Source organism: Anabrus simplex, chromosome 14 (assembly GCF_040414725.1).
Source record: "Anabrus simplex isolate iqAnaSimp1 chromosome 14, ASM4041472v1, whole genome shotgun sequence".
Lineage (NCBI taxonomy): Eukaryota > Metazoa > Arthropoda > Insecta > Orthoptera > Tettigoniidae > Anabrus > Anabrus simplex.
In genome coordinates, this window is record NC_090278.1 from 75,515,944 (window position 1) to 75,535,498 (window position 19,555).

A 19,555-nucleotide genomic window follows, 5' to 3' on the forward strand; every position below is an offset into this window, starting at 1 on the left:
TGTTTTCTTAACATGGAATGATCTACAGGTTTTTTTTGTCATATTCATGCTTTGGCCTACCCCGACTGCTTTAGCACTTTCAACACTACCATGTTTTAACACTGACCCTGGCAGTGAACTGGGTCTTTTGCCTGAATTTTAATACATTATTACACAACAGAGAAACATAGTACATACCCGAGTTTTGTATCATGTGAAGGCGTCAGCTATCCAAAATGATGATAATCCACATATATATATATAAAGTAATTTAATTATACTAGCCTTATGAAAAACATACAAAAATGTATGAGAAAAAACTTTTACATTCAAGTTATACAAACAAGCCCGCTCAAACAATAAAAATGAATCATTTAATGGCTACTAAAGCCACAAATAAATACAATTACATTTGAAATACACAATTTTCTTATTTAGGAACAGTTTATTTTGGTATAGTAGCCCTGAAAACATTGGGCTATGCACAGTCCAACCTTGCACTCCTTGCACCATGATTAGAGCACTGTGTGGATGCGGTTATCCACAAAGTTAGTGTCTTGGCGCATATGAACCGTATGGCAGTGCAGATAATTTTGCTGATAATTTCTAAATAATGACGTTTATTGATTTTCACTTAGGTATACTCTTGTTTTTTCTTGTGATTAGGTGTCCCTTGACATTAGTATGGGAGACTGGTGATATATAAAGAACTTTGATACCATAAAGCCGTAAATCTGACATAAACCTAACTGGCTCCTGATTGCAATTAATGGAAGGAATAAAGATCAATAAAGATCAATACGTCGGTAGTTGTCGCGAGAGAAAATCCGTTGTAAACCTGTGACTGTAGGGGTTCTGGTACCAGGTATCAGCGTGTTGTATTATGTTAACAGATCTATCCATTTCAATACCTTGGGTGTAATAATATAATGTAGTTAAATATTTAAATTATCCATGGAACCACTTTGGGGATGCGAATAACCATTTGTGGATGCGGATAACCATTCGCGGATGCGGATATTATTTTGTATATCCGCGCAAGGCTTTAACCATCATCTATTTTCTTTTCGTGGGTACAAGTGAATCATCAGCCTGTGACTTCCTCTAAACGAAAAAATAAGCCCATATTTCTGGAGAGGTAAAGTATTTCTATCGTTTGTATTTGGAGTAAAATAATGCAGCTAAAAAAAACGTGCAGTCAAAAGTGACGTAAAAATAAAAATCTTGCCCGAACTATCACTTGATATATTATCTGGTTCATAAGCAGAGTAGTCATCAGTCATCTATTTCTGAACCCACTTCACCCGATAAAATATCCAAGATATCACTAACACTGAGCTGGTGTGAGGACATATTCGTACAGTAACACAGCTGACAGGCCGACAGATTTGGCGCGCTCAGCACCCGGCACATCGAGTGCTTCCATAGAGGTCACGGCAAGGAGAAACTACCCTTTTTATCGTTTAGGTTTGAACTTCCCGATAACTGCTGCATTCTAGTGGTCACTACATAAACTACTACCTCCAAGCAAGGGACGAGAACCATATGGGATATGTGCAGACGCCTATAAACACGCAGGAAAATCACTGTCCACAACCAGGAAAGCAGTGCGCCCGTAACCCGTAGAAAGTGTTAACCATCTACACCAGGGCCTTTCAAACGCCCAAAATTTCACACGTGCAGACAGCGGCGCAGAGATCCTGTGCACAGTGCATCGGTCCTGCTTGGCTCGGCTCGGACCAACGCTTCGTCCCTGGGCTACTCAGCTAAGCTTGGCAAGTGAGGAAGAGGGAGACAGCGGGAGCGAGCGAGACAGGCATGGGGAAAGAGAGAGAGACAGCGCTATTGCTTCAAATCGAGGAGTGGGGGGTCTGCACTCTGGTCAGCCAAGCGAAGTCGTCTTCTGCACCGTGCACAGTGCATGCACCGGGCGCATGCACCCTGAGAGGCCCTGATCTACACTTTCCTCAAAAATTAACTGAACAACTCCTGCGTGTCTTAACATGTGTCCTATCCTTATACCTCTTCTTCTGATCAAATTTTGCCAAATCATTCTTCTCTCACCAATTTGATGCAAAATCTCTTCCTATACGATCTGATTTAACAATCTCACCTTCAGCATCCTTCTGTAACACCACATTTGAAAAACTTCTATTATCTTTCTAATAATAATGTTATTGGTTTTACGTTCCACTAACTACTTTTACGGTTTTCGGAGGCGCTGAGGTGCCGGAATTTTGTCGTGCAGGAGTTCTTTTACGTGCCAGTAAATCTACCGACATGAGGCTGACGTATTTGAGCACTTTCGAATACCACCGGACTGACCCAGGATCGAACCTGCCAAGTTGGGGTCAGAAGGCCAGCGCCTCGACCGTCTTAGCCACTCAGCCCGGCGAGAAGAGAAGAGAAGAGAAGAGAAGAGAAGAGAAGAGAAGAGAAGAGAAGAGAACTAGCTATTGTCCATGTTTCACTTTCATACAATGTCACACTACAGATCAAACTCTTTAAAACATCTTTCGAATTTTTATATCAATATCTGAAATGGGCAAATTTCTTTTCTTAAGAATGGTCTTCCTTGCTTGTACTAGTCTGCATGGAAATCTTCAAACAGAACCGAATAAGAATAAAAAGAGGAAGAATTTTGTTACCTTCAACAATAAAAACATCAAGTTACTAATATATTTAAAAAACAGAATTTCCATAGAGCCTTCTATATGAATAATACCAATAGCCATAATTTTTATAACTGTAACTCAATAATCCCTAAAAGTGACAAATTTCTTAACTCAGCAATATACAAACTGAAATGCTCAAAATGTGAAACAAACTATTTCGGTTGAACAGGGAGGAATTATATCACGAGATGAAATGCCGTGTGGCCTCCTGCATCCTCATGCCGGGGAAATTCATAAATTATGATTAAATTTCCCGACCTTGGCGAGAATCGAATCCAGGAGCCCTGTGAGCAAAGGCCAGCACGCTAACCACTTAGCCACGGAGCCGGACTATCTCATGAAATACCAAAAACACATAAATGCAGAATGATATAATACATTTTCAGCTATTGGTACCCATATGAAAGAGTTCCATCATTCTTTTACAAGTATTGATGATGATGATGATGATGATGATGATGATGATGATGCTTGTTGTTTACAGGGGCCTAACATCTAGGTCATAAGCCTCTAATGGTACGAGATAAGACAAAATATAATGACAATGAAAATTCCAAAATTCATCCACTGACTAGATTTTTTTTTTTTTTTTTTTGCTATTGGTTTTACGTCGCTCCGACACAGATAGGTGTTGATTCCCATAGGGAACATGAAATACTTGTCCTGGATGAGTAAATTTATAATACCAATATAATGGTCCGTGGCGACGATGGGGCAGGAAAGGGCTAGGACTGGGAAGGAAGCGACTGTGGCCTTAATTAAGGTACACCCCCAGCATTAGCCTGGTGTGAAAATGGGAACCCATGTAAAACCATCTTCAGGGCTGCCGACAGTGGGGTTCGAACCCACTATCTCCCGAATACTGGCCGCATTTAAGCGACTGCAGCTATCAAGCTCGGTTGACTAGAATTAAAAAGATGATGATTAACAATGATTTTACAAGTAATATATCCCTGTTCTATTCACCGAACAGCTCTTGTTTTTACAGAAATAATTATCGCCCAGTTTACTTGGAAGTGTATATAAGATGGACATAATGATTTGCTGGATGCAGTGCCCCCACTACCTGCAGAACTAGGGAACTCTTGTTCTTCACACTCATGACAAATTTCAAATGTATTCCTCGTTCAAGGTGCTGCTGTACAATAAACTTTCTTTTCGCTCTCAAATAAGAGAGGACCATCTGTCATAAACACATCTTTTCCAAAATCATTCACTAGCTGATTTCAAAATACACTATGTGCTGGTTTCATGTTTGACATTTTTCTTGCATAGAAACTGTTGTTTTCAATCCCTTCCCTTTTCCATTTGATCTTGCTCTTGAGGTACCCGGGGGCTGAATAACTAGTTGTAGGGCCCAGTGCAAAGGTTTGTGCTTGAGACACTTTAGGAAATACTTTCTCCTAATTATCACAGTTCTGTGTAGTATTTCAGCACATATCTCAGATACACAATACTCAGTTATAAATCCTTTCCTCACCCTTTCTTAGTCACCAATGACTGCTGGACAGTTCGCTTGGCCATGAAAGATATATGGCAAATATACCCATACGTAAGAAAAATGTATCTATACTAATATTGTAAAGAGAAAAAGATTTGTATGTTTGTATATATTTTGTAATTGATAAACTCAAAAATTACTAAACATATTTTAAAAATTCTTTCACCTATAGAAAGCTACATTACCAGTGAGTAACATGGGCTGTATTTTATTTTCAAAACAATTAGAGATCCCTACGAAAACTGAAATAATGTAACCCACGGTATCAAACACTCTTGTCTATTAAAGTCATTATAGACCAATATAGACAAAATATCAAATTTGTCAGACAAGGATGAGACAAAGCTCATTGTAAGCCTCACAATGCGAAGAAAAAATTAAGTTGAAAGAAGATACATGATGATGAATATTGAATTTTCATGACCGACTTTAAACCTATTAGGTCCTCTACAGTGTGATGGTAGTAGTGCCAGACCTGTAGCTTAGATCCTTTCCAACAGAACAAAGATAGCCTAGGCCACCATAGCTCAACTGGTAGACCAACCGACACAAAAGTGGGTTCGGATCCCACTGGTGTCCGGTTGGCCTTTTTTGTTACGTACTTAACATCTCTTCAACATGTACTAAATGTACGTAACACGGCCTAATAGGTTGAGAGTCAGTTTTGAAGATATATGATGGTTCAACCTTTCAATACTATTAAAATAAGAAATGTAAGTTTTATATTCCTATTTAATTATAAATGGTACTGGTTTTGACCAGTATTCTTGGTCATCATCAGCCGATCACAAATAAGTATAAAAGACAATGCACAGGTAAATAAAATGTGAAGTTTAAATAATTCCGTCAGTTACTGTTTGTGAAGCACTAAAACACTTACAGAGCACTGTGTGTTGAAATTTCAGCCAATCGCAAATAAGTATAAAAGATGATGTACAGGTAAACAAAATGTGAAGATTAAATCATTCTGTCAGATGGTGTTTATGAAGCACTATAACACTTTAGGGAGCACTGTGTGTTGAAATTTCAATGTTATGAAGAAGTCTAGAATCAAATACGTATTTTTCAGTTGCAGTTCATGAGGCACTGTACAATTTTAGGGGTCAGAACTGCATATTTAAAGTTAAGAACTTCATATTTGGGTTCCGTATTGAAGCAGAATTCACATCAAAGAAAAGTACAATAAGTTCCACCTTTTCAATACATTATATTATGTGACAGTTTTACGTAACTGTTTTTACTGTAACGTAAAACTGTCACATAATATAATGTATTGAAAAGGTGGAACTTATTGTACTTTTCTTTGATGTCAGAACTGCGTGTCGATAGTTCCAAAAATACTGAAGAAGTCGTAGATAAAATACGTAAATGTAGTATGGAGCAAGTTCTTGAAGAGTAACAAGACATAAGTGCCTATCGGCACTGTGCTTCCAAAAGTTTGTGGAAATCCGATGAAAATATTATAAAAGTTCAAGTATCAAGCCTTTAAATGCTGATATGAGTGAAATAGTACAATATAGTTTTATATTATTTGTCGAAAGAAAGATATCCAAGTTAAAGAAATTTGTATGTTAGATTCTTGAAGTTACTGAAATATTATAATTATAATATATAATATTTATATATTATAATTATAACATATTGTACTATTGTACAATTTCACTCATATCAGCATTTAAAGGCTTGATACTTGAACTTTTTAAATTTTTTCATCAGATTTCCACAAACTTTTGGCAGCAGAATGCCGATCGGCACATATGTCTTGATAATATAATATAATATAATATAATATAATATAATATAATATAATATAATATAATATAATATCTCGGCAACAAATCAAAGACAGAAAAGAGAAGAGGATTTTGAAGAACAAAAGCATAAGTCTCAAACTAAAAGCAGTTGAACGGAAACAATATACTATATCGGACACACAAAGGGCTTCCAGGTCGGAGAGGATGAAAAAGTTCTGGGAGAAGAAGAAGAAGAAATTAACTCAAATGTATTGATTTCAGTGCTCCAATGTGGGCGTAAAATATGTAAATAAATAATAATATAATATAATATAATATAATATAATATAATATAATATAATATAATATAATATAATATAATATAATATAATATAATATAATATAATATATGAATGTAAAACTTACATTTCCTATTTTAATAGTATTGAAAGATTGAACCATCATATATCTTCTTTCAACTTAATAGTGAACTCACTTCAATACGGAACACTATGAAATTCTTATCTCTTAGCGAAGAACAAAACTCAGTAAAGCCCTATGGGCACTGAAAATCATGTTTTAAGCACCTAAAACCAACCGTTCTGGAGATACTGCCATCACACTACCCCGCTCTAGGAATCGGATGAAGAAATGACCAGCCGCAACCATGGCAACATCAGCTCAAGTATTCTACAGTAGATTACAGGCCTGCAGTTTGAAGTAGGCACGTGCGTAAATTTAGGCTAGACCAAGGAGAGATTCTACTACACATATGACTGTCTGGAAAAAAGCACTGTGGGGATAAGCCATCCCTATTGGTGGAGGTGGGGGAGGGGGTGGCATATAAAATAATCAAAAATATTGTCAAATCCGTAGGTTTTGGGGTCACTGAGATGACAGCGACACTCCGCATGTTGTTTAAGTCCAACTTCAGCCCCCATCAGCATGGGGGGTGAGAAGGGGTGGAAGTAGTCCAAAATGGCCCAGATTGTGGATTTATCTGTGTCTGTAACCCTTTGGATCAACGTCACAATAATGAAATCTACAGGTAATAAAATACCTAAAAGTAAACAATCACTAAAATGCGCGGGCAGCGCCGGGTAATATACCTAGTAATTTTTATATTGTCACTTAAGGGTTTTTATCTGTTTGGCCATGACAAATATAAGAACAAGTGTGAGGACTCCTCAAGTTCAAGCCAGGCAGCGCTCGAGTGGGCAAGCTCCACAGTACCAACCAGCTGGTATAAGAAATGATGCCAGAGGAAACGTATTATTCCGTAACTGATAAGTACTGTATATACACTGTCTTTTCAAAAACAATGAGAGGTTTCAATTAAAATACCATGGCAGGGCACAATGGAAAAAAATCACACATTACATGTTGCTTACTGGAGTGTAGCCTACATATACAGATAAATAGCACATAACTCCCAGTATATTAAAACAAACACCCATGAACCATTTACAGGTAATACTTTACTTACCAACTCAATCTGTCGGTTACTGGACTTCCAGAAGCTTGCGTGAAGATTTGGCGGATGTTCGAGATTGTAAATCTTGCCGTATTTCCTTCGTTCTGAAAAAAAATAATCAGCACTTCAGATAATGATAAACAAGCCTGGGGATTATATCCATAACATGTTGAAGACAACAGCCAGGATCAACTGAAATTTTTTCTATGAAATCGATACAAACAAACAAAAAAAATTTGCCCCACATCAATTTTGAGTTCAGTTTTCCAGTAATTACTTTCTAGGCCTGGAAAAGAATGGCACATACACTTTTAGAAGGACATGTTAAAAACACTTCATTGTTGCTTGAAATCATAGTCCTTTATTTTGGTGAGAACTGAAAATATACTATGATTATTCTCGCGTAGAGAAAGGGCACACGGCGAACATTTAATAAATTTAGAAGCGTGGTTAACAACGTACCCAGCCAAATGGTACACTGAACACTTCTCAACCGAGGAGTTTCGAATTGCTCCATCAAATTCAGGTACAGGGCTTTCCCAGTCTTCAATATTTACCGCATCTTGAACCACAATTTTTTGCTTAATGGAAATTTCCACTGATTGTTTCACTGTCATGTTATGCATTTCCACATTCCAGGCTAACAAATGCATCTGATTAACATACGAGGTCAAGATCGGCTCCTGTTTAGGTGCGCAATTTTCTCCAACCTTTAAAGCCTGCTTTACAGGGACACAAACACATAGAAGTAGATGCAAATGAAGGAAACCTATTGTCGATGGATGATCATCTGAACTGAATCGCATATCATCAACTATTCTACCATAGCCTGACTTACAGACAGGCACAAAACAGTACGGCATGCTGAACTATTAAATTAATCAAGCCACATAAGATACACGCTTGAAGTACAGAACACAATATGAACTGAGTTTAGGAACTGAAAGTAAAGACAATTCAACTTATTCATTGAAATATCTCGCACAGTAATGTCACCCGCACTTTTCTACATCAGGCTTGCCAGAAATACTGGAACACATGTGAATATAAGTGCTTGCAGTGGTGGGACCACAAACTATAATGGCCGAGTCCACACACTTGGTCATGGTTTGACAATAAAAAATAAATACCTCAATTTTTTTAAAAAAATTTCAAAATGGTCTAAAATTTCTTTAATTCTCATCAGGGGGCAAGGCCGAACTTAAATTCATCTCAAAAGGACATGTTTTTTATAAACAGGCGAACATTAATTTTTGCCTAGTTCCTTTGTAAAAATTGACGCTCAATAAATATGTTACACTCCTTGTATCCTAATTTTATCATTATTGCAATTAAACTTATATTTAACAATTTACTCCAATACATGACTTAATACTACTACAAAATCATATTAAAATAAAATAATTTATAACATTATTCAAATCATCATCTACTAAAGGCAATGCCTTGTCGCTTTAGCCACATCTGACGATCTTCTGCTAGCCACTTCAAGTTGATTTATGTGTAACCGTGTTTGCTGATTACACAAATAATAATAATGATAATAATAATAATAATAATAATAATAATAATAATAATAATAATAATAATAATAATGGGCCGATGACCTTCGATGTTAGGCCCCTTTAAACAACAAGCATCATCATCAATAATAATAATGATGATGATGATGATGATGATGATGATAATAATAATAATAATAATAATAATAATAATAATAATAATAATAATAATAATAATAATAATAATAATAATAATAATAATATTTTAACTTTAGTAAAAAACAAAAGCAGCGCAGCATAAAATGTAAACAAACAGGTTAGGAAACATGACAACTACGGAATGGATGTGGAAAGCGGCATGGAACCCTGAGTGGTGATGGAACGTAACCTTTTGCTATGAAAGAAAATGGAGAGGGTGATTGCCCTTGGACTGCAACATTTAACTTTTGAAAAAGAGAAACAAAATCAGAAACTAAAAATTGAAAGACCTCTACCTACAAAGGGAAATTAAGGAGTTATTAAGCATTACTGCAGACATGCACAGTTCGGTAAAGAAATTTATCATTAAATTCAAACCTATAAAAACCAATCCAATGATATACGTTGACTACCATACACAAATATAGAAATAAACCAAACAGAGGAACAGTAAACTTGCATCATTATCTAAAACTCTTCATATAATGTGCATAGATTTTCAGTGCGTATGCAAGGTGACACAGAAATACTGGGAAGCAAGCTCGAGGGATAATTATAACATAATACAAAGGTAAATAAAAAGGGTATTGCCTCCAAACAAATAGTATATGATCTTAGCTTTGAAGCCAAGTCATTTTGACAAATTTAGCAGCGAACGTGACACTCAAGGGTAAACTCCTGCATAAGAAAGAGATAAATCTGATGATTGAGGGGGAAGATGAAGCACCTTCAGGCAATTAAACAATAACCACGTCCTTATATTCCAGGCCATATGCTTTGTGTCATTATCTTGATAAAACTTAAAATGTTCACCAATCCCCATCTTTTTGGCACTCTTTTCCATATTGTCAGTATTCTAAGGTATTGAAAGTGGTCCATTTTACCCTCAACAAAAACCAATTAACCAGCTCCATTCGCCGACATGCATCCCCACACCATTACATATCCACCGCCATGCTTCACAGTTGCTTTCAGATTTTTCTCTTGAAGCTCAGTATTAGGATGCCGCCAAACTGTTATCCTCTCATCAGACTGAAATATGTTAAATTTACTCTCTTCAGCAAATATAACGTCATTCCACCACTCATTGTGTTCTCCAACATGCTCTTTGGCAAACAGCATTCGCTTTGATTTACGAAGGGCTTCCTTCTTGCAATACTGCCGTGAAAGTTACCTCTTCTGAGCACTGTCCGTATTGTTTCAGGGTGCACATTCTTCCTGGTGTCTGCAGCAATCTCCGTAGCAATTTTTGGAGCACTTAACTTGTTTGTTTCTTTTTTCCACTTTTTTTGATGATCTAACACTCTTCCCTCACAGAAAAAGTTCTTGAACGTCCTGTATGCGGTAGATATTCAGTCCTATCTTCCTCCCGGAATCTTGTGATAATATCAGAGACTGTACTTTTCTTCATTTGTAACATTTCAGCAATTTTACGACAACTTTTACCTTCAACATGGTGAAAAATTACTAGCTGTCGCTGTTCGATTGTGCTCTCTCTTCCTCTGCGGCCCATTTTCATTTACATTGTACAAAGCACTCTAACTCACTGAATGTTTACATTTATACTGTCTGTGGCTCTTCTATACATGACCTCTGCATGGCAACTGACTTGTGTCTGAATAATTTTGTTGGAGCACGCTAACTGCATTCTGAGGTTCCGAGGTCACCGATTCTCTCCTGTTTTCTAAAAGTACACATTTCAACACCGTGTTGAATCTGTCAAACCGGGTTCTGTCAGAAACTAGTTTGCCTGTACAATATTTTCTCTGAAACATAGGGCCAGTGTGTAGCAAATAATTATGTCCAAATAATTATGTGAGTCACTACACAGATTACAGTACAAGTAAACGTAGGAAAGTAATAGTCACTTGTGGAGATTGTGTAAGTGATTTCTAAATTTTGACAATGAGCAGTTAAATACATCAATATCCACTTTGTTTAGCCTGTGAAAATAAAGAGTCTCTTCAAGAGTGTTCCCAGGAACTTCAAAATTACAGTAATCAAGCAAATGTACAAGCAGCCACAGGGCTTTTACACATGATAAATGATCATGACTTCAACTTCTGGCTTACATTTTTCCACTGCATCATGCCTCATGTGGACATATTGTATAGCCAGCTACAACATCATTTTGCTAACTCACTGAATATTCATAAGGCAGTGAATGAATTTCTCCACGCTATCAATATAGAGAGAAACAAGTCCTCTGTATTAGTCGATCAACCTGAAGAAAACCCTCCTCCAGCGAGGAATAAGAAAGGAAACAATGAAGACATAGTTGTAAAATAGGAGCATGACACTATTTCCCGTCAGGGAAAAGGAAGATTTGCTTTGCTTTAACTAAGCATTTGTCCGCTGCGAATTTGTTCGGTACATCTCTTTTTGAAGGATCTACTGACTCCCACAACTTTCCATCCAGTGAGCTCAATGTCACTATTGAAGCCTACCCGTTCTTGTGCAAAGAGCGAGTGGTGACCAAATTGGCTGTTTTATATCAAAGACAGGAGTTCCGAAGTCTCTCCATGCTTATGAAGATGTATGAAACAATGCTGAGTACCAGACTTAATGAATGCTGCACAAAAGTATTCACTCGGCTACGAACAATACTGACCACACCCATGACAACGGCTGAACCTGAAAGGTGCTTCTCTACTTTAAAACGAGTGAAAACATTTTTAAGAAGTACAATGTCAGAAGAACGACTTTCAGCACTGGCAATGATTAGTGCAGAAAAGAATCTGATGACAGTATTATCAATTTCATTACTGGGATACCATTTCTCTATTTTGAGACTATCTGGGAGAGAGAGAGGTTGGTTTGTATTGAGGTGTAGTCCAATGGGCTTATTGGTTCAGGGGTGGTTTCCATTTCCGATTGTATACTTAGTGATTTTAAAATATTTCTTCATATCAAAAAAAAAAAAAAATTAAAGGGTATTGTCAGTTGTAGTTGACAAAACATCACAATATTACAATTTTCAGCAATTATGCACAGTCTGGTTATCACTTTTCAGGCCGACATGTTTATAGAAAAATTGATTACGCTATTTTATTTGTGGTCAACATGTCAAGGTGGTATCTGCGCTCAGTATTTCTAATCATTTTAGTTATTTACAAGCCCGCCTGGTGGCCATGATCATTAAGGTGCTGAAGTCTAAATGGTCCGGCACTGTGATAAGCCGGTTTGAGTCTTTTTAATACCAATATAATGGTCCGTTATTGGACATTATAAATTATCCAGCTAACTCATTCTTGGTTGCCTGCGTTTCGCCCTCGTGTGCTAAGTTAGGCTCGTCAGTTGGGACTTAGCACACCACCCAAGACGCAAGGCTAGTGCATACCGTGGAGGCCACTGCATAGGCTATTTGAAGCCACCAGCAGTGCCAATGCACTAAGAGAGCTATGTCTCAATTTCAAAAATAGATGCCTGCCTGGCCATCAAATGATGTAGATGTTGATTCCCATAGGGAACCTAAAATATTTGTCCTGAATGAATGCTTAGTGCCGAGTTGCCGACCAAGAGAAACTGATTCAATAGGTCAACTTAAATCAAAAATTACTCAAAATCTTCTCCAGCTGTTGTGAACAGCACGTTGATGCGAGATGATCGATGAACATTCAAATCAGAAATTATATTTCCGGACCAGACAGAAATGTACCAATATTTTTTTGTAAACAGCCTTCAAATGTAGAAGAGATACACATACCCCTCCCCCCTGCATTCCCCCTGAAATAAAAAAGCACTGGTTATAGATGTTTCTTGGATTTATAGTCATTCATTGTGTCCAATAACGGACCATTATATTGGTATTATAAATTCACTCATTCAGGACAAATATTTTAGGTTCCCTATGGGAATCAACATCTACATCATTGAGTCTTTTTAGTCGAAAAAATTTTCACCATCAGAATGTTGGCCGGCAGGGTAGGGGAGGTGGTGGTATACAATTCCTAATCACTAGATTGCGTGCTAAAAGCCTGGATTAAATTCCAAACCTCTCCAAAGTGCTCATATGGAGTGAAGGCATATGCTGTTGATGGTGATTCGTCCGTCAGATGGCGATGTTAAGCCTTCAGCAGACCCTGTTATTCGACAGGAGTAGGCTATGTGCTGGCACCGGGTTTCACCCTCTTCCTCCCTACTATCATATATCACGTCATTCATTTCATCTCATTAACTCCTCTGATAAGGTTGACGTCAGGAAGGGCATCCGGTCATAAAAACCCGCCACAACAGATACATCTCACCTCATACCCGACACCGTAGAGAAACGGGACAAGGGTTGGGCAAACACTTATTTACCCATTTTGCTTAGTGCCGAGTTGCCAACCAAGAGAAACTGATTCAATAGGTCAATTTAAATCAAAAATTACTCAAAATCTTCTCCAGCTGTTGTGAACAGCACATTGATGCGAGATGATCGATGAATATTCAAATCAGAAATTATATTTCCAGACCAGACAGAAATGTACCAATATTATTTTGTAAACAGCCTTCAAATGTAGAAGAGATACACATACCCCTCCCCTCTGCATTCCTCCTGAAATAAAAAAGCACTAGTTATAGGTGTTTCTTGGATTTATAGTCATTCATTGTGTCTTATTCTACGTATCTAGTTTGGTTTTTATGATGCTTCCATTTTAACTAACTTTATTGCAGCTTGTTTTTGTATTTCTCTTTGTATTGGTATGTAAAATTCATTTCTGCATTCTCCAGAAGAAGGACCCATATTCCTGTAGACTCCTCCTCCTCAATTATAGATTCAAACATCCTATCAGATGGCATTTTTTGTGTTTGCAGGTCAAAAGGATGCTTGTCAGGCTGACTCTGGAGGGCCAATGTTACTCCACACGACTATAGTAGGGATTGTGGTTGCTGGGGTAGGCTGTGCGCGCGAGAATACGCCAGGTGTATACACGAAGGTTTCAGCAATGCGAGACTGGATCAGAGAGAAAATTCATATTTAATATGGTGTCCTGTGATTTACATTATATTAAACCTTTCCACATATTGTGCAGCATTTTCAAGACTTTTAAACTTGACTGCATGCATTGAAATAATAGATAAAACTATGAGAAAGTAAGTGTAAATAAAGTAAGTTAAATGGTCCACGAAAGGCATAAACTATTGTTTTGAGACATATGAAATTGTGGCGTACAATCAGGATCCTAAGAATTCCGGATGGAAAAGGAAACAGGTAATGTTGGGCGAAGATTTTGGCCAACCCTGAGGATGAAGGAGAAGTAACCAAGGCAACATCACATAAGTTCATCTTCCAGGAGGTGCGGCTTGTAACGTTGCACACTCAGAGGCACCTCCCAACTCCATTTTTAACGGAACTAATTAAGATGTTCCTATGCTTAAACATTTTCGTTATACTAGCTTTTCCTAATCAAGGAAAACAATTAATTAAGTGTAATTTGATTGCGATGAAGTGTGCACGATGTAATCCCACCGCAATATATGGCATTTAATTATTTGATCAGCGCTGACAATAACTTCATAGGAACGGTTTTCCAAATGCCCTTGCATCTCTGATAATCATAATTATTTCATGCCAGGTTTACTTTGGTTTTTGAGGATAACAATGATTATTATCATTAGTAGTAGTATTTAACAGGGCCTATATTGACGAAAATAAGGGTCATTCTTTCTTACTGTGGTTGAACGCGATGCCACTTGATAATGAAGTCACAGACGAGTGCGCTAACATTTCAGCCAGACCTCGCACACAAGAATTACAAAAAAACTGGCGAATTTGACCCTCAACGAGTTGACATACACATTACATCTGTTTCCTTGAGGCATGTGGTTCCTCCCTTCATTGTCGAGCCAGTGGGGCATGTGGGCAGGCGAGGAAGCAACTACCTTCCCCTCTGCGTATGTTTCGTTCATGCTAGATATCCTCATACTTCCGTTTTCTCCACCTCCCCTCACTCTTCAGATGTTTGCATGTGTTAACGCGTCTGATGGATGTGGCCAATGAGAGAGAGTGTGTAAGCAGGTACTGGGTGGTTCTGAGGGCTGTACTGATTTCTTGCCTGAAATTAATATTTCTGGCCACGAGATATTAAAGATTTCAAGTGTACAACGAAGTGGATTCTTATTATCCTGTTGGGATCCTTCTCCTTTTGTGTTTGTCCTGTGTCTTTTACCCTCTGTATTCATCTTTATCTTATATTTCTTCCAACTGCTGTATTTATTTGGTTTACCGTACTTCTTAACCCACACCTCCCACGTGAAGACTGAAGATATTTTTATTTTATATCAGTAAAACACTTGACTGGATGTATATCAATTGAAGTTTTCACGGCCAGTGCTACAAATCACGTCAGTGTTTTCCGGTCTTGTAGGCCGTGGTACAGGAGCATGTGATGGTCCCAACTTTTCACTGAAGACTGCGTTTGGCATTTTCAAGGCTTCCAACTGACTTTGATGGCTTCATTAGATAGTGCAGGCTACAGTACGCTGATTACCTATTGCTCTGCCCTGCTTGGGGGGGGGTCGCTGATTGGCTGTTCTTCGACTAATGGTTGAAGCATTAAGGAGCCCGATGTATATCGACCTGCCTTGTTGGAGACAGGCAACTGATCACCCGTTGCTTTTTCTGTTCTGCATCGGTCATCGAGTCCTTCAGGATTTAAGGCTTTCAGGACTGGAAACAAGGCTTTGTTAACCCATTCAAATTCCTCCTTATGGTTGAAGCTGTTGGTGTGCTTCAGGATTTCAATGGCTTCCCTCTGTAGCTGGGCATGATAAGACACACTAGTTGACAGTATTTTGGTGTCACTGTACTGTATATCATGACTGATGAGGATAGTAGGCAATGGTACGATGATAAACGGGGTTAAAAGTCAGGTTCTGGGTTTCACTAATAGGAAAAGTCCTCTCAATCTTAATTACTGCGTTGATGGGGTAAAAGTTCCATTTTGGGGATCATTGTACATACATAGGTGTTAATATAAGGAAAGATCCTCATTGGGGTAATCACATAAATGTGATTGTAAATAAAGGTTATAGATCTCTACACATGGTTATGAGGATATTTAGGTATGGTTCCAATGTATGGGACCTTCACCAGGATTATTTGATTCAAGAACTGGGAAAATCCAACAAAAGAGTAACGTTACAAAAATGTTGCAAAGTTTGTGCTGGGAAGGTTTGGGAGAAAGGAGACAAGCTGCTCGACTAAGTGGTATGTTCTGAGCTGTCAGTGGAGAGATGGCATGGAATGACATTAGCAGACAAATAAGTTTGAGTGGTGTCTTCAAAAGTAGGAAAGATCACAATGTGAAGATGAAGTTGGAATTCAAGAGGACAAATTGGGGCAAATATTTGTTTATAGGAAGGGGAGTTAGGGATTGGATTAACGTACCAAGGGAGATGTTCAATAAATTTCCAAATTTAAGAAAAGGCTAGGAAATCAACAGATAGGGAATCTGCCACCTGGGTGACTGCCCTAAATGCAGATCAGTAGTGATTGATTGATTGGTTGATTGATTGATTGATTGATCGATCTGCTTGTCCCAGCCGGCTTTGTCTGTTGTGCTCCTTCAATAGTGTGGCAATGCTGCATTTTGCAGTGCCTACGTACACCTAGCCGCAGCTTGACTGGTTGCTACTTGCTCCAAACAGTATTCAGCCACAACCAATTGCATGTTGCACTATCTCAGGCAATATCACTTGAAAATGTTAAGATCCAGATATGCCTGAATGATTGAATCACAGTGAATATTGTATGAAAAGAAGTGTTGATATATTACATTAAGAGCTAGACAAGGGGGACCGGCGTGACGTAGCAGAATGTCAATGGACTGGTAGCCATTTGGACCCACACCAGTGACAGAGCAATGGTTTTTCAAACACCTCACAATATAAGCTGGAGTAGAGACAGAGGAGGACTTCATTAACAAAAGTTCCAGATTTCAAGTTCCTACAGAAATATATATTTCTAAACATCTGAATATGATTTCATAGAATCTGACGATGCTCTTTCAAGAACAAAACGTCATCTATATATTTAGAAAAGTTTACTAAAACAGCTTTCTCCAGTCTGTCCAGATGTTCTACTGGACCTATTTCCTTAATTCTTCTTTTATTCTCTCTGGACTTTTTTTTTTTTTTTTTTTTAGAATTTGCTTTACGTCGCACCGACACAAAGAGGTCTTACGGCGACGATGAGAAAGGTAAGGGCTAGGAGTGGAAAGGAAGCGGCCGTGGCTTTAATTAAGGTACAACCCTTAGCATTTGCTTGGTGTGAAAATACCGTCAGGGTTGGAAAAGAACAAGAGTTGACCACGGCTGGTCAGCTAATGGCCCCATGGTTGCCAACCCACGGTCCCAAGTTAAGTGCTCCTGAGATCCCTTTTAGTCACCTCTTACAACGTCCGACTCATTGGCTGAACGGTCAGCGTACTGGCCTTCGGTTCAGAGGGTCCCGGGTTCGATTCCTGGCCGGGTCGGGGATTTTAACCTTAATTGGTTAATTCCAATGGCCCGGGGGCTGGGGGTGTGTGTGTGTTGTCTTCATCATCATTTCATCCTCATCACAACGCGCAGGTCGCCTACAGGCGTCAAATAGAAAGACCTGCACCTGGCGAGCCGAACCCGTCCTGGGATACCCCGGCACTAAAAGCCATACGACATTTCATTTTTACCTCTTACAACAAGCAGGGGATACCGTGGGTGCTATTCTACTGCCCCAACCCACAGTGATTTTTTGAAAGATGTGTTGTTGACTGTTCATAATGTTATTTGTTTCCAGTATTGTCGGAGTATCGACACCCAATATCGTATCGAATGTTGTATCGCAACGTCGCTACACGTCCTCGGCGTGACGCCTAATACGATTGTTGATGTACATCAATTACTACACACAGCAAAAGTGGTCTTACATCACCCCTGTGTGTCATTTAAATGTTTGCTATCTTGACCTGTCCTATGGAACACACCCACTCAAGTGCAAGGCAGTATTTCAGTTGAAGTTGTAGCACTAGTGTGGAAGCATTAGAGGTGTGTTTTAAGAGGTGTAGTAAGCATCTAGGATGGCGGAAATGTAATAGTGCGTACAGTGCGTGAAAGGCGAGATCCATATGACATATACACAGAGAGAGACTTTAAGGAACTTTCAGGTCTTAGGAAGGATTTCTTTACATTCCTTCTAAATCTACTTGGAGATCACTTACAACGGAATTCAGACCGGAATTCAGCTATATCTCCCAAATTACAGTTGTTGTGTGCCCTACGAGTGTTTCGTACAGGAACATTTCGATTAGTTGCCGGTGATCTTATTAACGTTCACCGCACGACTGCTGGCCATATCTTTTTTTCTTGCTAGTGGCTTTACGTCGCACCGACACAGGTAGGTCTTATGGCGACGATGGGATAGGAAAAGCTAGGAGTTGGAAGGAAGCGGCTGTGGCCTTAATTAAGGTACAGCCCCAGCATTTGCCATGTGTGAAAATGGAAAACCACGGAAAACCATCTTCAGGGCTGCCGACAGTGTGATTCAAACCCACTATCTCCAGGATGCAAGCTCACAGCCACGCGCCTCTAATCGCACGGCCAACTCGCCCAGTCCATATCTTTCATCGTGTGGTTCGATCACTATTGATCTTAAGAGAGGTACATAAATATGCCTGGAAATGATTATGAATGTTCAGAAAATGAAAGGAAAATCTTCACGTTGGTGGGTTTCCCCCACACATTGTGGGTGCAATTGACTGCATGCATATTTCCATTTTGTGCCCTCCCGTTGACAACGGTGAACTTTTCAGAAATCAGAAGGGGTAGTTTTCTATTATTTGCCTGTTTGCTTGTACAACATTCCTCATGACACCGCTCCTAGAACCTACACCTGCTGCACTGGTACAACACTGCTCATCCGCAATGTTGTGGAATGCACTTTTGAAGTGTGGAAAAAAATATTCCAAGTCCTTGAAAAGAAAATGTGCTTCACTTTACAGCAGGCGGCAATGCAATAGTAGGTACGGCAGTCCTCCATAAATTTGCTCTGGATGTAGGCGATCTGTATGAAGAAACCACCACCAGTTTTAATTTTTTCCTGCATGTCCATGGCTTTCTGGTTTTAGCCTTCGCTTTTAAGTTCTTGCACAGAATTTTAAGGTGCTCTTGATTGCGTTTTCCATCGTTTGAAGCACTGAATTCCTCTGTCATGACTTTTCATGCATTCCTTTTCTTATGCTTTTATGTTGTGTTTTGTACAGTCTATATCCTTTGCATAGATCTTCATTATCTCTACTAACAAGCATTTATCTTTTTTACTTACCGTACGCTTCCCCCCCACCACCACCACCACCACCACCACCACCACCACTTCCTGTCACACATAACTTTATTCTTTTAGATTTCTTTAAAGAAAACCTGCAAACACAACACCACTCCATGAGTAACAAACGCTACTTCTATAGTAGTAACTAAAAGAGTAAATTGTACTTCAGCTGTCTAATGTTACTTCTGGAGTAAATAACTCC

The 19,555-nt window shown here is 38.7% G+C and overlaps 1 protein-coding gene across 1 annotated transcript in view; it reads right to left on the reverse strand.

Moving 5' to 3' along the window:
• The window catches only part of LOC136885753 (arrestin domain-containing protein 17), a 191,774-nt gene that overhangs the window by 107,424 nt on the left and 64,795 nt on the right, over positions 1-19,555 (reverse strand). The window contains exon 2 of the mRNA XM_067158490.2: positions 7,375-7,466. The gene's annotated coding sequence lies outside the window, so the exon portion shown is untranslated. The remainder of the gene's footprint in view (positions 1-7,374; positions 7,467-19,555) is intronic.